This window comes from Oncorhynchus nerka, linkage group LG13, assembly GCF_034236695.1.
Source record: "Oncorhynchus nerka isolate Pitt River linkage group LG13, Oner_Uvic_2.0, whole genome shotgun sequence".
Lineage (NCBI taxonomy): Eukaryota > Metazoa > Chordata > Actinopteri > Salmoniformes > Salmonidae > Oncorhynchus > Oncorhynchus nerka.
In genome coordinates this window covers 39476278-39493914 of record NC_088408.1, presented here as the reverse complement: position 1 = coordinate 39493914, position 17637 = coordinate 39476278, and the positions used below count along the sequence as shown (strand labels likewise).

The 17637-nt window shown below is 41.3% G+C and overlaps 1 long non-coding RNA gene and 1 pseudogene across 1 annotated transcript; both read left to right on the top strand.

Moving 5' to 3' along the window:
- Window positions 1-5427: 5427 nt before the first annotated feature.
- LOC115140511 (uncharacterized) lies at window positions 5428-7070 on the top strand. Its single transcript, XR_003865242.2, has 3 exons — window positions 5428-6247; window positions 6334-6413; window positions 6546-7070. It is a non-coding gene; the product is annotated as an uncharacterized LOC115140511 (long non-coding RNA).
- Window positions 7071-11267: 4197 nt separating this feature from the next.
- Window positions 11268-11957, top strand: LOC115140419 (uncharacterized; annotated as a pseudogene).
- Window positions 11958-17637: the final 5680 nt, after the last annotated feature.

Here is a 17637-nt window from a genome sequence, read left to right as displayed (position 1 = left end):
TAGTCTGTGTCTCGTTCTCCACACAAGGGCACATACCAAGATCATGTGTTTTCTATATGCACAAGATAGGTTGACTATATAAGGCTTCTGAACTCCTTGTGTCATCGAGCTCTCAGCCTTCCACCTCAGAGTGTAGGGCTGACCAGCTACATTATTACAAATCTTATCAAATAAAGGTTGATTGTTTGAAGAAATATAAAAGTCTCTCCTGAATAGTTAGAATTTCCACCACAATGTGCAGTAGGCTTGTTCAATATCAACAACGATAGACCAGACTTTGATTTGATAGACTCGTACAGAATGAATGACTGCCCAATTCAACGTCAGTTCACCGTCTCTCCTCATACTGTATTGGAGCAGCAGCTGACTGCCCAGTTCAACGTCAGTTCACAGTCTCACCTCATACTGTATTGGAGCAGCAGCAGCTGACTGCCTAGTACAACGTCAGTTCACCGTCTCACCTCATACTGTATTGGAGCAGCAGCAGCTGACTGCCCAGTTCAACGTCAGTTCACCATCTCTCCTCATACTGTATTGGAGCAGCAGCTGACTGCCCAGTTCAACGTCAGTTCACAGTCTCACCTCATACTGTATTGGAGCAGCAGCAGCTGACTGCCCAGTTCAACGTCAGTTCACCATCTCTCCTCATACTGTATTGGAGCAGCAGCTGACTGCCCAGTTCAACGTCAGTTCACAGTCTCACCTCATACTGTATTGGAGCAGCAGCTGACTGCCCAGTTCAACGTCAGTTCACCGTCTCACCTCATACTGTATTGGAGCAGCAGCTGACTGCCCAGTTCAACGTCAGTTCACAGTCTCACCTCATACTGTATTGGAGCAGCAGCAGCTGACTGCCCAGTACAACGTCAGTTCACCGTCTCACCTCATACTGTATTGGGGCAGCAGCAGCTGATTGCCCAGTTCAACGTCAGTTCACCGTCTCACCTCATACTGTATTGGGGCAGCAGCAGCTGACTGCCCGGTTCAACATCAGTTCACCGTCTCACCTCATACTGTATTGGAGCAGCAGCAGCTGACTGCCCAGTTCAACATCTGTTCACCGTCTCACCTCATACTGTGTGGCTGTTCCACTGGATGTCAAAAGGTGAATGCACCAATTTGTAAGTCGCTCTGGATAAGAGCGTCTGCTAAATGACTTAAATGTAAATGTAATACTGTATTGGAGCAGCAGCTGACTTAATCGTTGATGCTAATCAGCATGTTTGAATCTGAGAGTAAATAGAGCCGACTACACTCTAAAATGAAGGGTTCAACTGGAGTTGTTCTCAGATCCCCTGAGAACAAGTTCTTGGTCAATGAAAAACAGACCCAAAAGGTTCTTCAAAGAACTTGTTAGAAGGTGGGTTCATCGAGGAACCTCCGATCTTGCTGGACTTCTTCCGGGAACTTCGCAATTACAACTGAAAACGATGGTGACAAGTTTGGATGCGACAACAGTTAAAAAGGTTAAGTTGGGTTGATGTTTGGCTCTGAATATGTCTCAAAATAATGTATTATAATAATATAGCATACTAATAATGAATAACGAAGACAATTATGGTTTTCTGTGAATATCTTCCATAACGTTACTATAGTTAATTAACGTAAATATTAGAAAGCCGGGTTTGACCGTCGGCGTTGTATGAGCTACAGTACAGTACCGTTATCTTGCTAGATAACGTTATGTCCTAACTAGGCAGAACTAGGTTTGGATTATTTCCTGAACTATATTATTTACCATATATTGTGTATGGTTTCCATCAAGCCAACATGGCTTTACACTCATTAACGTAAGTTTCCAATCTAGAACAGTTCTCACTTTTGTGAGAATGAACTAGCTAACGTTAACTAACTGACCAACTAACTAACTAAGGATGGTGACCTGTCCAGACGAGATGTTACAACGAACTGAATCGTCAATGGAGGTATTCCTCTTTATATAGCCTGCTACAGCATGCAATACTATTAACTCACAAGGGGGCATAACGTTACATGGACAATACTATCCCATTTTGGAAACGTTACATGTACAATACTGTCCCATTTTGGAAATGTTACATGTACAATACTGTCCCGTTTTGGAAACGTTACATGTACAATACTATCCCATTTTGGATATGTTACATGTACAATACTGTCCCATTTTGGAAACTTTACATGTACAATACTATCCCATTTTGGAAACGTTACATGTACAATACTATCCCATTTTGGAAACGTTACATGTACAATACTATCCCATTTTGGATATGTTACATGTACAATACTATCCCATTTTGGAAACGTTACATGTACAATACTATCCCATTTTGGAAACTTTACATGTACAATACTATCCCATTTTGGAGACGTTACATGTACAATACTATCCCATTTTGGAAACGTTACATGTACAATACTATCCCATTTTGGAAACGTTACATGTACAATACTACCCCATTTTGGAAACATTACATGTACAATACTATCCCATTTTGGAGACGTTACATGTACAATTACTATCCCATTTAGGAAACGTTACATGGACAATACTATCCCATTTTGGAAACGTTATGTGGATAATACTATCCCATTTTGGAAACGTTACATGTAAAATACTGTCCCATTTTGGAAACGTTACATGTACAATACTATCCCATTTTGGAAACGTTACATGTACAATACTATCCCATTTTGGAAACGTTACATGTACAATACTATCCCATTTTGTAAACGTTACATGTACAATACTATCCCATTTTGGAAACGTTACATGTACAATACTATCCCATTTTGGAAACGTTACATGAACAATACTATCCCATTTTGGAAACCTTACATGTACAATACTATCCCATTTTGGAAATGTTACATGTACAATACTATCCCATTTTGGAAACGTTACATGTACAATACTATCCCATTTTGGAAACGTTACATGAACAATACTATCCCATTTTGGAAACGTTACATGTACAATACTATCCCATTTTGGAAACGTTACATGAACAATACTATCCCATTTTGGAAACCTTACATGTACAATACTATCCCATTTTGGAAATGTTACATGTACAATACTATCCCATTTTGGAAACGTTACATGTACAATACTATCCCATTTTGGAAACGTTACATGAACAATACTATCCCATTTTGGAAACGTTACATGTACAATACTATCCCATTTTGGAAATGTTACATGGACAATACTATCCCATTTTGGAAACGTTACATGTACAATACTATCCCATTTTGGAAACGTTACATGGACAATACTATCCCATTTTGGAAACGTTACATGTACAATACTGTCCCATTTTGGAAATGTTACATGTACAATACTGTCCCGTTTTGGAAACGTTACATGTACAATACTATCCCATTTTGGATATGTTACATGTACAATACTGTCCCATTTTGGAAACTTTACATGTACAATACTATCCCATTTTGGAAACGTTACATGTACAATACTATCCCATTTTGGAAACGTTACATGTACAATACTATCCCATTTTGGATATGTTACATGTACAATACTATCCCATTTTGGAAACGTTACATGTACAATACTATCCCATTTTGGAAACTTTACATGTACAATACTATCCCATTTTGGAGACGTTACATGTACAATACTATCCCATTTTGGAAACGTTACATGTACAATACTATCCCATTTTGGAAACGTTACATGTACAATACTACCCCATTTTGGAAACATTACATGTACAATACTATCCCATTTTGGAGACGTTACATGTACAATTACTATCCCATTTTGGAAACGTTATGTGGATAATACTATCCCATTTTGGAAACGTTACATGTAAAATACTGTCCCATTTTGGAAACGTTACATGTACAATACTATCCCATTTTGGAAACGTTACATGTACAATACTATCCCATTTTGGAAACGTTACATGTACAATACTATCCCATTTTGTAAACGTTACATGTACAATACTATCCCATTTTGGAAACGTTACATGTACAATACTATCCCATTTTGGAAACGTTACATGAACAATACTATCCCATTTTGGAAACCTTACATGTACAATACTATCCCATTTTGGAAATGTTACATGTACAATACTATCCCATTTTGGAAACGTTACATGTACAATACTATCCCATTTTGGAAACGTTACATGAACAATACTATCCCATTTTGGAAACGTTACATGTACAATACTATCCCATTTTGGAAACGTTACATGAACAATACTATCCCATTTTGGAAACCTTACATGTACAATACTATCCCATTTTGGAAATGTTACATGTACAATACTATCCCATTTTGGAAACGTTACATGTACAATACTATCCCATTTTGGAAACGTTACATGAACAATACTATCCCATTTTGGAAACGTTACATGTACAATACTATCCCATTTTGGAAATGTTACATGGACAATACTATCCCATTTTGGAAATGTTACATGGACAATACTATCCCATTTTGGAAACGTTACATGTACAATACTATCCCATTTTGGAAACGTTACATGGACAATACTATCCCATTTTGGAAACGTTACATGGACAATACTATCCCATTTTGGAAACGTTACATGGACAATACTATCCCATTTTGGAAACGTTACATGGACAATACTATCCCATTTTGGAAACGTTACATGGACAATACTATCCCATTTTGGAAATGTTACATGTACAATACTATCCCATTTTGGAAACGTTACATGGACAATACTATCCCATTTTGGAAATGTTACATGTACAATACTATCCCATTTTGGAAACGTTACATGTACAATACTATCCCATTTTGGAAACGTTACATGGACAATACTATCCCATTTTGGAAACGTTACATGGACAATACTATCCCATTTTGGAAACGTTACATGTACAATACTATCCCATTTTGGAAACGTTACATGTACAATACTATCCCATTTTGGAAACGTTACATGTACAATACTATCCCATTTAGGAAACCTTACATGTACAATACTATCCCATTTTGGAAACGTTACATGTACAATACTATCCCATTTTGGAAATGTTACATGAACAATACTATCCCATTTTGGAAACGTTACATGTACAATACTATCCCATTTTGGAAACGTTACATGTACAATACTATCCCATTTTGGAAACGTTATGTGGATAATACCATCCCATTTTGGAAACGTTACATGAACAATACTATCCCATTTTGGAAACGTTACATGGACAATACTATCCCATTTTGGAAACGTTATGTGGATAATACTATCCCATTTTGGAAACGTTACATGTACAATACTATCCCATTTAGGAAACCTTACATGTACAATACTATCCCATTTAGGAAACCTTACATGTACAATACTATCCCATTTTGGAAACGTTACATGTACAATACTATCCCATTTAGGAAACCTTACATGTACAATACTATCCCATTTAGGAAACCTTACATGGACAATACTCTCCCATTTTGGAAACGTTACATGTACAATACTATCCCATTTAGGAAACCTTACATGTACAATACTATCTCATTTAGGAAACGTTACATGTACAATACTATCCCATTTTGGAAACGTCACATCTACGCTCCCTTGTGGAGGGAAATTAATAGTCTAGATGGTAGCTGTAGATGAGATTCAAGTGCATAATGGTATTAATACAGTGTCTAGACTTCCTCTTTTGTATAAATGCCCTTCAGAATCCAAACACAGTATTGCCACGCAGCAAAATGTTGTGCATAATCTTTCAAGTCAGCCTGATAAAATATTAAACCATTTGTGTACAAAGATATCTTGAAATGTGATATTAGGCCTGTATGGCAGTACTGTAATGGCTAGTGCTTTTTCCAATATGTTATTATATTTTACATTACATTGTATGTCGATACCATTTATCTTTCAGTATTTATTTAATATATATATATATGTTTTAATGCTTGTAATTCTTCGACACATTTTCTCTTCCTTTGAAATTCTTATAGGACAGAACATGGACACAATGCAATTGGGATCAAGAAGAAGATACATGTTGTAGGACAGCTGCATTTGAAGTGTGCATTTAACCTACATAGCGGTCAATACAAACTGAAATCTATTAGCATACAAATGTGTGCAAATGATTTTTTCAGATCTTCTCAGAAAAGAATCAAGTCCATGGAATGGATATAGACACATAGAGAATTCAAGGACTAGCAGAGGTAGAGAGGCGAGGCAGGGGTGAGGACATCATCCTGCTATTTTGACAGTCCCTGAAGGACAAAACAGAAGAGGTACTTGCTCTTATTCCTTCCCTTTCTCTAATGTATTTTGTAATAAAATTAGCAAGTGTAGTAAGATCATTGCTTTACTTTACTAGGACTGGAGACCACAGCAGCGACCCTGCTCTTGCCCTACCTCTTCAATGAGGACCCGAGTGGCCTTTATGTCCGTGACAAGGTATGCCTATGCACCAATCATATGTTTCTTCAGAAACATTACATTATGCTTATATAAAACTACAGCTGAACATTTGTTATGTTCTTGGTTAATTGTATGTGTATTAATCTTTTCTTACTTTTGTTGACACAGATTTCACCGCTCTTCACTCCTTTACTGCACATCGGCGGAAATCTATTTCACCATGAGAGTGAAATCCCGCTGGCATTTGATGGGGAGAACATCCACGCCCTCGAGGATGTCCCCATGGGACTTGGCTCTGCTACGGCTGTATTTTTTATTTTCCATAAAATTTCAGAAAAACACTTATGTTCTTAAGTTTTTGTGTTCTGGGGATAAGATAAGTTGGGGTGAAGTTACCAGGGCTGGTCATAAAGATGTCAAACTTCCTAACATAACTAAGTGGATACGATATACACACAATATACACACATCTGTATTTAGCATCAAGTACAATATTGTTAATTTACCTTCTGATTCATTTTTAATGTGTGTTTTTATTGTACATCATTATTTTTTCATTTTTTTATGTCATGAAAAGCACTATACAAAGTAAATGTATTATTTAATATGGTCTGACATGTCTGCAGAAATGTTGCAATATTGTAATGTGTTTTGTTTGGTAAATTGTTTTGTAAATATTAATTCACATTTGCAGTGCCACTAAATAAAATTAAAATCAATAGTGAATATTGTGATTATTAAAATATTTATTTTATAATGGAGGGAGCAGGGAGTTAAAAAATTAACCCCAAAAAGGTTCTTCAAATAACTTTTATGGGTTCCCCCACAGTTTCAATTTGAAGAACCCCTACAGGATACTCCAGGAATCTTTACTTTTTAGAGTGTATATTGATAAAAATTCACCTTGTCTGAGAGACAATTACATAGTTATACACAGTCCAACTGGGGATGACTATTTTGGGGTGAAATAGCGGCCACAGCAGACAGACCTGATATCGCCCATAATTCAACGTCCATTGACATCACGTGCTGAGTGGGTATGACCAAAGTTATTCTGTTTAGCTTCACATTGTAGTACATTTTTACACTATAATTGTAAGGGTTTTCCTGTGGTGAAGTAGAGGAGGACCAAAACGCAGCGTGGTTATATTGACTCATGTTTAATAAAAACAGATAAACATGAACACTACAAAATAAATAAACGTGGAAAACCAAAAACAGCCCTATCTGGTGCAAAACACAGAGACAGGAACAATCACCCACAAACACACAGTGAAACCCAGGCTACCTAAGTATGATTCTCAATCAGAGACAACTAATGACACCTGCCTCTGATTGAGAACCATACTAGGCCGAAACATAGAAAAACAAACAGACTGCCCACCCAACTCACGCCCTTACCATACTAAATAAATACAAAACAAATGAAATAAAGGTCAGAACGTGACAGTACCCCCCCCCCCAATGGTGCGGACTCCGGCCGCAAAACCTTAACCTATAGGGGAGGGTCTGGGTGGGCGTCTGTCCGCGGTGGCGGCTCTGGCGCAGGACGCGGACCCCACTTCACCATTGTCTTAGTCCACTTTATTGTCCGCCTCCGTGGCTTTCTAACCATGGCCACCCCTCTCAATGACCCCACTGGACAGAGGGGCAGCTCGGGACAGAGGGGCGGAAGCTCTGGACAGAGGGGCGGAAGCTCGGGACAGAGGGGCAGAAGCTCGGGACAGAGGGGCAGAAGCTCGGGACAGAGGGGCAGAAGCTCGGGACAGAGGGGCAGAAGCTCGGGACAGAGGGGCAGAAGCTCGGGACAGAGGGGCAGAAGCTCGGGACAGAGGGGCAGAAGCTCGGGACAGAGGGGCAGAAGCTCTGGGCCAGAGGGGCAGCTCGGGACAGAGGGGCAGGGGCTCTGGCGCCTCTAGGCTGAGGGGCTCTGGCGCCTTGACTCCGGCAGCAGCGCCGGACAGGCGGGAGACTCCGGCAGCAGCGCCGGACAGGCGGGAGACTCCGGCAGCAGCGCCGGACAGGCGGGAGACTCCGGCAGCAGCGCCGGACAGGCGGGAGACTCCGGCAGCAGCGCCGGACAGGCGGGAGACTCTGTAAGGATGAGCCGGAGAGACAGCCTGGTGCGGGGGGCTGCCACCGGAGGGCTGGTGCGTGGAGGTGTTGACGGATAGACCGGGCCGTGCAGGCGCACTGGAGCTCTTGAGCACCGAGCCTGCCCAACCTTACCCGGTTGAATGGTCCCGGTCGCCCTGCCAGTGCGGGCGAGGTGGAATAGCCCGCACTGGGCTATGCAGGCGAACCGGGGACACCGTGCGCAAGGCTGGTGCCATGTAAGCCGGCCCAAGGAGACGCACTGGAGACCAGATGCGTAGAGTCGGCTTCATGGCACTTGGCTTGATGCCCACTCTAGCCCGGCCGATACGCGGAGCTGGAATGTACCACACCGGGCTGTGCACCCGCACTGGGGACACCGTGCGCTCCACAGCATAACACGGTGCCTGCCCGGTCTCTCTAGCCCCCCGGTAACCACAGGAAGTTGGCTCAGGTCTCCTACCTGGCGTAGCCATACTCCCTGTGAGCCACCCCCCAATAAATTCTTGGGGCTGACTCTCGGGCTTCCATCCGCTCTGCCATGCTAGTTCCTCATAATGCCACCTCTCTGCTTTTGCTGCCTCCAGCTCGGCCTTGGGGCGGCAATATTCTCCTGGCTCTGCCCAGGGTCCTTTCCCGTCTAGAATCTCCTCCCAAGTCCATTTCTCCAAGTAGTGCAACCTCTCCCACTGCTGCTGCTGCTGCTCCTGTTGCTGCTGCCTCTGTTCCTTCTCCTGCTGCTGCTTTTGCCTTTGCCCGTTACCACGCCGCTTGGTCCTGTTGCGGTGGGTGATTCTGTAAGGGTTTTCCTGTGGTGAAGTAGAGGAGGACCAAAACGCAGCGTGGTTATATTGACTCATGTTTAATAAAAACAGATAAACATGAACACTACAAAACAATAAACGTGGAAAACCAAAAACAGCCCTATCTGGTGCAAAACACAGAGACAGGAACAATCACCCACAAACACACAGTGAAACCCAGGCTACCTAAGTATGATTCTCAATCAGAGACAACTAATGACACCTGCCTCTGATTGAGAACCATACTAGGCTGAAACATAGAAATACCCCAAAACATAGAAAAAACAAACATAGACTGCCCACCCAACTCACGCCCTTACCATACTAAATAAATACAAAACAAAGGAAATAAAGGTCAGAACGTGACAATAATAAATGTTTCTGATGCCACATCACCCTTTTTTAAAGGGAGTCATTGGTTTTTCCGGTCAATCGCTTTTTAGCTTTTTGTCTGGAAGTATTTTCTCAACTGCGATACCATCAGCAGATGGCGATGTGCGTCTTTCAGGTGATTCTGTCACTGAGACGTATAATCTCGTGGACGGGACGCTTCTTCAACAACAACAATTAGTCAGCCACCTTGGTAGCTTGCTAGTCAACACAGCCGAAATAGTGAAGTTCTTTGGATTGTGTTGGTGTTTAGCCACTGTGTAATCAACACTATATCGTATCTACTTTTCATTTCATACGTTGTTGTAAGTCAGCTAACTGAGTTGGCTTGATAAATTAGCCTAGCACTACGCTAATGCTAGCTAGCTATTATCCCCGAACATGAGCTCACTAAACTTCTCCCCTCCTGCTAAAGAAGAGGAGGGCTGCTGGACGGAGAAAGAAGCAGAAAGAAACGTTTCGTGTAAGAGGAGAAGGAAGAAGATGATGTCACAGTAAAAATAGAAGTAGGGGGTGAGGCTGTTACAGTGAAAGAAGAAGAAGACGTGTTCAGAGTGAAAGATGAGGATGATGTTATCGTGAATGCAGCCTCCGCAACTGCAGAAACTTTGCCTTTGTCAGTTCACGTTTAAAGATCATTTCTGATTGAGCTGACATATACAGTGTTTACCGTGAATGCAGTATCCGCAACTGTGGAAACATTGCCTTTGTCAGTTCACGTTTAAAGATCATTTCTGATTGAGCTGACATATACAGTGTTTACCGTGAATGCAGTATCCGCAACTGTGGAAACATTGCCTTTGTCAGTTCACGTTTAAAGATAATTTCTGATTGAGCCGACATATACAGCGTTTACCATGAATGCAGTATCCGCAACTGTGGAAACATTGCCTTTGTCAATCGCCTTATAAAGTGGATCTTCAGCGCTTCAGATTGAATTTAGATTTAGTCAATAATCTTTTGGGGAGGAATAAATCATGGAAACATACTTCGAGTAAATAATCATTTGAGTGGGGAGATTTTAGAAAAGAAAAACTCTATGTCTATGTCTTCAATATGTTTTTTCATCAATACATTATTGATGTGTATGTAGAACACATATAGCCTAACCCGGTACATATGGAACGCCATTTGGGTCTTTGCGTGTTAAAAAAATACATGTCAAATAACACTATTAGACGTTTCAAATAACACTATTTGACACGTCAAATAAGCTTCTTGACCAATCAGGACCTGAATATGATATCACGTTACATAATAATATAACATGTTCATACAATTTTGCTGTAGTTATTACACATTGATTACACTCTCACTCATATTTCATATGTCACAACGATTCACCAATAAGAATGCCATGAGTCATAGATTTTGTCACTGATGATTACGAAGTACAGCCAGAAGAGGATAGGCTCTCTGAGCTGGGATCCTCTACAGGTTCTTATATGAGAATTTTTACAAGCCACTTCCATGCACTTTGGGGTCTATGCTGGGTTACTGTAAAGCACTTTGCGATAACTATTGATGTAAAAACGTCTTCATAAATACATTTGATTGATTAATCTCATCAGTTTACAAATTTATGGTTTATATAAAGTCAACTATGTGTCCATTAATATATTTGCAGAGCCATGCCAGAACATTCGAACAGTTGGTGCAGTTCACTTTGACACCCCTGGTTGAGGAGGCTGGGGTTGAGAAGCAGATTGTCCTGAAACCTGGCCAGGCACCACAGGGCAGACAAGGATACACCGTGTACCACGGCACCCACCGTGATAGGGCTCGAGCCTTCATCACAGGGGGGTTCCGGCCCTCGGCGGAGGGCACGTTGGGCCCGGGGGTCTACTGCAGTCAGGACATAGCCAAGGCGCAGGGTTACCCTGCTGGGTGCCCCACTGGAGAACACGTGGTATTGCAGCTGAAGGTCCGGGTGGGCCGCGTGAAGAAGATGGATAGGCAGAATGCAGAAATGGGGTGCTTGTGGCAACAGAGCGGATACGATACAGCCTGGCTGCACTCCACCGTCATTGGGCATGAGGAGGACTGTGTTAAAGATCCAAAGCAGTGGGCGGTGAATGGCATCACGCACTATAGCGACCCGGCCACGAAGTAAGCCCTCAAGAAGCTCATCAGTCAGCAGAGACATGGGGCGGAATCAAGTGGAGGGGTTGTGGGCGGATGTAAGGGGTACAAGATGCAGACACCGATTGGCCACTCTCTGGAGGTGTGTTGGGGGTGTGGGGCCACTGTATGCCCTTTTATGGACAAACACGTCTGCAAAAGGAACAGTTGAAAGTAGAGGTTGACCGATTAATCGGAATGGTCGATTAGTTAGGGCCAATTTCAAGTTATCATAACAATTGGAAATCTGTATATATTTTTTACACCTTTATTTATCCTTTATTTAACTAGGCAAGTCAGTTAAGAACACATTCTTATTTTCAATGACGGCCTAGGAACGGTGGGTCCTTGCTCAGGGGCAGAATGACAGATTTTTACCTTGTCAGCTCGGGGATTCAATCTTGCAACCTTACAGTTAACTCAACTACCGTATTGCATGACTGCAAGGAGGAGGGAAGTTGCGTATTCACAGAGACAGCTGGCTCAAAATCATGAAAAGAATGGTCAATCAAGTTGGCTGATGGAATGTGTCGAGATATCATAATATCTCCTTGGATCGGATTCTGCCCCAAGAGGTTTCTAAATGTATTTTTCCCAAGTGGTGCTCCCGACAGATACCCCTCGTGAATGACTGCGTTGCAGCTAGCGTTAGGGGAGGACAGTGTGGTCAGTGGAGAAGGCACGGTGGCCTGTGACCATACCTGGTTGGTTTTCCAATCCATCAATGGGAGTAACCGATCCATCAAGTCTGCTCCAAGTAGGAGGGTTACAGTTTCGAGGCTGGTAACATACACAGGGTGAACGAGCGATACGTCCTTGAAGTGTAGTTTCAGCATGACTCTCAATGTGAGAGACGAGGTAGTCTGAGTGACCCCTCGAAGTGTAGTGTCGCATCGTTCCACTTTAGTGCATTTAGATGCACTATTGTAAAGTGGCTGCTCCACTGGATGTCATAAGGTGAATGCACCAATTTGTAAGTCGCTCTGGATAAGAGCGTCTGCTAAATGACTTAAATGTAATGTAATGTAAATATGTAACCAACGTTTAGTTGGCTTCAAAGCCCTTTTGAGATCATCAAGCAATGTTTGAGAGATGAGTGATATTGTCGCACCCGAATCAATTAGCGCATGACAAGTTAAGCAGTCCTCCAGGACTGTTTCCAGGTATGGCTGTTTAGATTTGTGGTTAGTGGACATATTCCCCACAAAGTGGAGTGGTCTTTCGCAACGACGTGATGTGCCATTTCTGTTCAAGGTGGAAGCAGATTGACTTTTCCGATTTTGAGTGCGCTTGGCTTTAACGAAGCGTTTGACCTTTTTCTTCACAACCTTTGTATCAGAGTCTATAGACAAAGCCCGGGGGCTTGTTTCTTGATCAAGCGCACCCTGGATAGGGTCTTGAATGAGAGCGGGAGAAATTAGAACTTTAACGTCCTTGCTATGGGTGTTAATCCTGCGGACCTGGTGTCTGGTAATTCCCCGTCTAGTCCTTGTGACTTATCTTTTACCCTTTTCTCAAATTGTTCTCGCTTTAGTTCTTCCCGTGGTGGAATTTCTGGAGAACATTGGTCTACGTTTTGATCATCCTTCAACCCTTTGTTACCCTTGTGTTCTGACACTTTTTGTGGGTTGGGTGCAGGAACGTAGCGAACAGGTCGATTGTAGCGGTAGTCATGTTGATGGCAACGTACTTTACAGTTATTTCGACTGTGGGGGTTATTGGAATCATAGTTCTGTGGTAGAAACTGTTGCTGTGCGTCATCTCTCAACGCTCCAATACCTGATAATGCACCCTCTGACTGGAGTGAGTGCTCCTGGTCAAACTTCAAAACCAAATCGTCAGGGCTCTTAGCGTTGTGAACTTTTGATGCCTCAAAAGCTGTGCTTGCAAGCTCTCTGAGTTGTAAGATAGGCAAGCCAACATGGGTGGCAGGGCCCAAGTAGGTAATGAAGGTAGGATACATGTTCAACAGGAACATTTGTTTAAAAGGTAACAGGTCTTCCATGCCTGTTTCAGTGAGTAAGCCAAAGTAAGCTGAACGATGCCTATGATAGTAAGCTTGTGGGTGTTCGTTCCGAGCTTGTTTGACGGTGTTAGCCAGTGTGCTATCGTGTTTGCGAGTCGAGGAACCACTGAATTCTAATTTCAAAGCTGTGGCAAGTTTAGCGTAGTCATTTAGTAAGTGTTGCTGTTGTAGACGAATGAACCTTGTCACGTGTCTATTCTATGTTCGCTTCAACAGGTAAACCCTGTCAGAACCCGTAGCATTTGGGTAGCCATCCAACGCGTCCTCTATGTCAGCTAGGAACGTCTCAGTATCGTTTGGCTGACCTGGAACGGGGTCAAAGGTGGGGAAATTCTTGATGAGTTTGTCAAGGTATTCCGCGCCAAGCGGGCGGAGAGGGTTGGCTTCATCCTGTGGAGAGATTGGGGCCGAAAGGCCAAGAGGAGAAGCCAAGCCTTGTTGTTGTTGGCCAAGAGGCGCAATATTACTAAGTGCCGAATGGCCAATAGGAGAAGACTGAGGGACACTTAATGGAGGTAAGGTCTGAAACCTATCGTCTTTACTCCTGTGAGTACAGGGCTCCGGTTGCTTGGATTGGTAGTCACGCTGTAGAGCGTGATCATTCTGGACTTCTTCCAGATGATACCTACGGGTGGTATTCTGCTGCATTGCAGAGTCCACTTGAGCGCTTAAAGTACTAATTTTGGACACGTGAGTGTCACACTTGCTCCTTTCGGTCTCAAACTTATCTGTCATGGTTTGCAGATAGAGTTCTTGAGTACGGAGCGAGAGACTCAGTGATGAGATTTCCTCCGCTTGCTTAGAAATCAATATTTCCATCTTCATCACCTGAGTTCTCTCATCATTCATTTGGTCAGCGACTTCAACGAGTTCTGCTGATTTGTAATCCAACTTTGTCATTGTGTTCATTAACTGATCGTCTTTGGTCTGCCGCGTTTTGAGTAGAACCGTGTTACTTTGAGTAACGTTCAACAAAACTGCATGCATTTTATCAAGTTGTGAGCACTCCTGTTTGTAGATAACTCTTCAGATTTATCTAGTTTGGCGTAAACATCATCGTATTTAGTTTTGGCTAAATCGAGTTGTTCCTGTAGCATATGATTTTGTTCCTGTAGAAGACGATTTTGTGGAAGAGCTTGTGCTTGTTCATCATCATACGTCTTTACAATTACATTTAATTGTTCAGTTTTCAAGCGCAGTTCCATAGCTAGCAGAATTTTTCAATTTTCTGCATTTGTCATTGGTTTCTCTGTTCTCTCCCTCAATCCCTTTGTCTCCCATTACCTGCTTGTGCTTCAGCTGTGCACTGCGGTATTGGACAGATGCCAATCTTGGGTGGCAAGACATCAGGGCTAGACTGGAGAGAACCTTTACGAGGCCTGCACCCGATGGTGGATTATGGAAAGCGTTGTTGTCTGCTTTTCCACTAATGGAATAATTAGGGTTGGTATCGCTGCTGAGGTCAGAGATCAATCCATTTGCGGGTGGAGGTTCACTACTTAGCGGGCGAGTGGGGACGACCCCCTCTGATAGCTTGCACATTATTAGAACATTTTGAAAGGAAATGGATTTGCAAAAGCAAATTGAATTAATCAATGATAATGATTAATCATACCTGGATAGGCTATCTGGGAATTAAACTTTAAATTAACCTGGGAAATTGGTTCATCTAGGTTACTATTGCAAAGCTTAAAGTGTCACATTTAACTGGAAGAACCTAGAAAGGTATGTTCGACAATTTAAATAAATAAATTGAATGAGACCCAATAATACCCAAGTAATTGGGATTGCTGGATTATCATAACGATAATGTTAGGTACATTTACCACTATGGTACACTTTCCCCTCAGGCCAAAGCCTTATGGGATTCCCGCTGGAGGCGGGACTGATTGATTGTGCTTTGCAGAAGCAGATTTTACTGATTGATCAAATTTAATGAATAATCAAACCTGTATAGGCTATCTGGGAATGAAACTTTAAATTCACCTGGAAAGTTGGTTCATCTATGTTACTATTGCCAAGTTTAAGGTGTCTCACTTAATTGGAAGAACCTTTAAATAAATAAATTGAATGAGACGATAAACCCAAGCAATTGAGATTGCTGGATTATTTTAACGTGATCCACGTTTGGATTTCCAACTATTTTTTTTAGATGTACTTACTATTCTTCACCACTATTGATGCTGAATGCTGAAATCAAACGGAGGTACAAAGAGCGGGACTTCCGTCGCGCAAGGCGGACAAATTTAAACGGAACACAGGAAGTGAAAAATGTTCCCTCTGTTAGCTTAGCCTCTCGTGCCAGCTATATCACGTTCTAAGCACGGAATAGGGTCCTCTCATTTAATTTATTATTTTTTTTAACATTTATTTTATTTTATAACAACAAATCAATACATAAAGCACATGAGGGAACACAAGCATACATAGATTACAAACAATGGACAATCGAGCTAGGGGGTACAATATCACATTACAATTACACAAGGACCTTAAGGGACATGCATATACTTACAATTCTAACAGCTTTTTTGTTAGTAGAGCATTTAACGGTCTTAAAATACAGTTCAATTTATTTTTGTAGGGTACGAAAATGTGGTTTTCTGTTTGTAAATTTACATTTGTGTATATGAAATTTGGCCAAAAGAATAATGAAATTAATTACATAAAAATGATTCCGCTTATTTCTATTGTATGTAAAGAATCCAAACAGTACATCTCTCCACAATAGTGTAAAATCTTCATAAATGTGTTCAATTATAAACCTACTGATGTCTTGCCACAGTTTTCTTACATGCATACAATGCCAAAAAAGATGCACAACTGTTTCTGGGTGGTCATTACAAAAGGAGCAATTTGAGTTGATGTTTTCCTTAAACTTCTTCATATAGTGGTTGGCAGGATAATATTTATGAATAATTTTAAAGGAAACTTCCTTAACTTTGTTAACAAGTAGGTATGTTTGTGGCAACATCCAAACTTTTTTCCAACAGATATTATCAATAAATCCATTCCAATAAGGCATGACATAAGGTATAGATACAACATCCTGCTGAAACAAGGATCGTATCTCTCTGTTGTTGAATGGACCAAAAGAGAAACAAATCTTTCCTACTGATGAGTCAACAGGGTCAATAGAAGGTAGGCTCTGAGGGTCAGGTCTTGACATGTTCCTGAATAACATAGCAACACCTGAGGGAATGGCATCTAAAACAATTGCAAAATATTTAGGTGTTACAGGGACCTTGTAAAGTGATAAGAATTCTTTATAACTGAGTAAAAGACCCTCTGCATTTACCAGTTGGCTCACCAATAGGATATTATTTCTGAACCAATATTCTAAAAACAGAGAGGTATTTTTATACAATATATCCCGATTATTCCATATATAATATCTGTGTGGAGAAAAATTGTGTTTATAAATTAAGGACCATGACAAGAAAACCTGCCGATGAAAAGCAGAAAGTTTCACTGGAACTTTGTCAATATTATAATTGCAAAACAACATGAAGTTAAGGCCACCAAAAGTAGAGAAGACATGATGAGGAATAAAATTCCAGATAGAAGTGGGTCTTCTTAGGAATTGTTTTATCCAATTGATCTTGAAAGTATTATTTAAAGTAGTAAAATCCAGAAAATTCAGTCCACCATTCTCATAAGTGTTCATTACAACAGTTTTCCTAATGTAATGGGTACGGTTTCTCAAAGAAAGTTGAAAAGCATTTGGTCTATCTCCTTGCTTATTTTACGGTCAAGATATAAAGATAGAGCACCATATGTTAGTCTAGAGATACCTTCAGCCTTGGTTATTAGGACTCTACCTTTT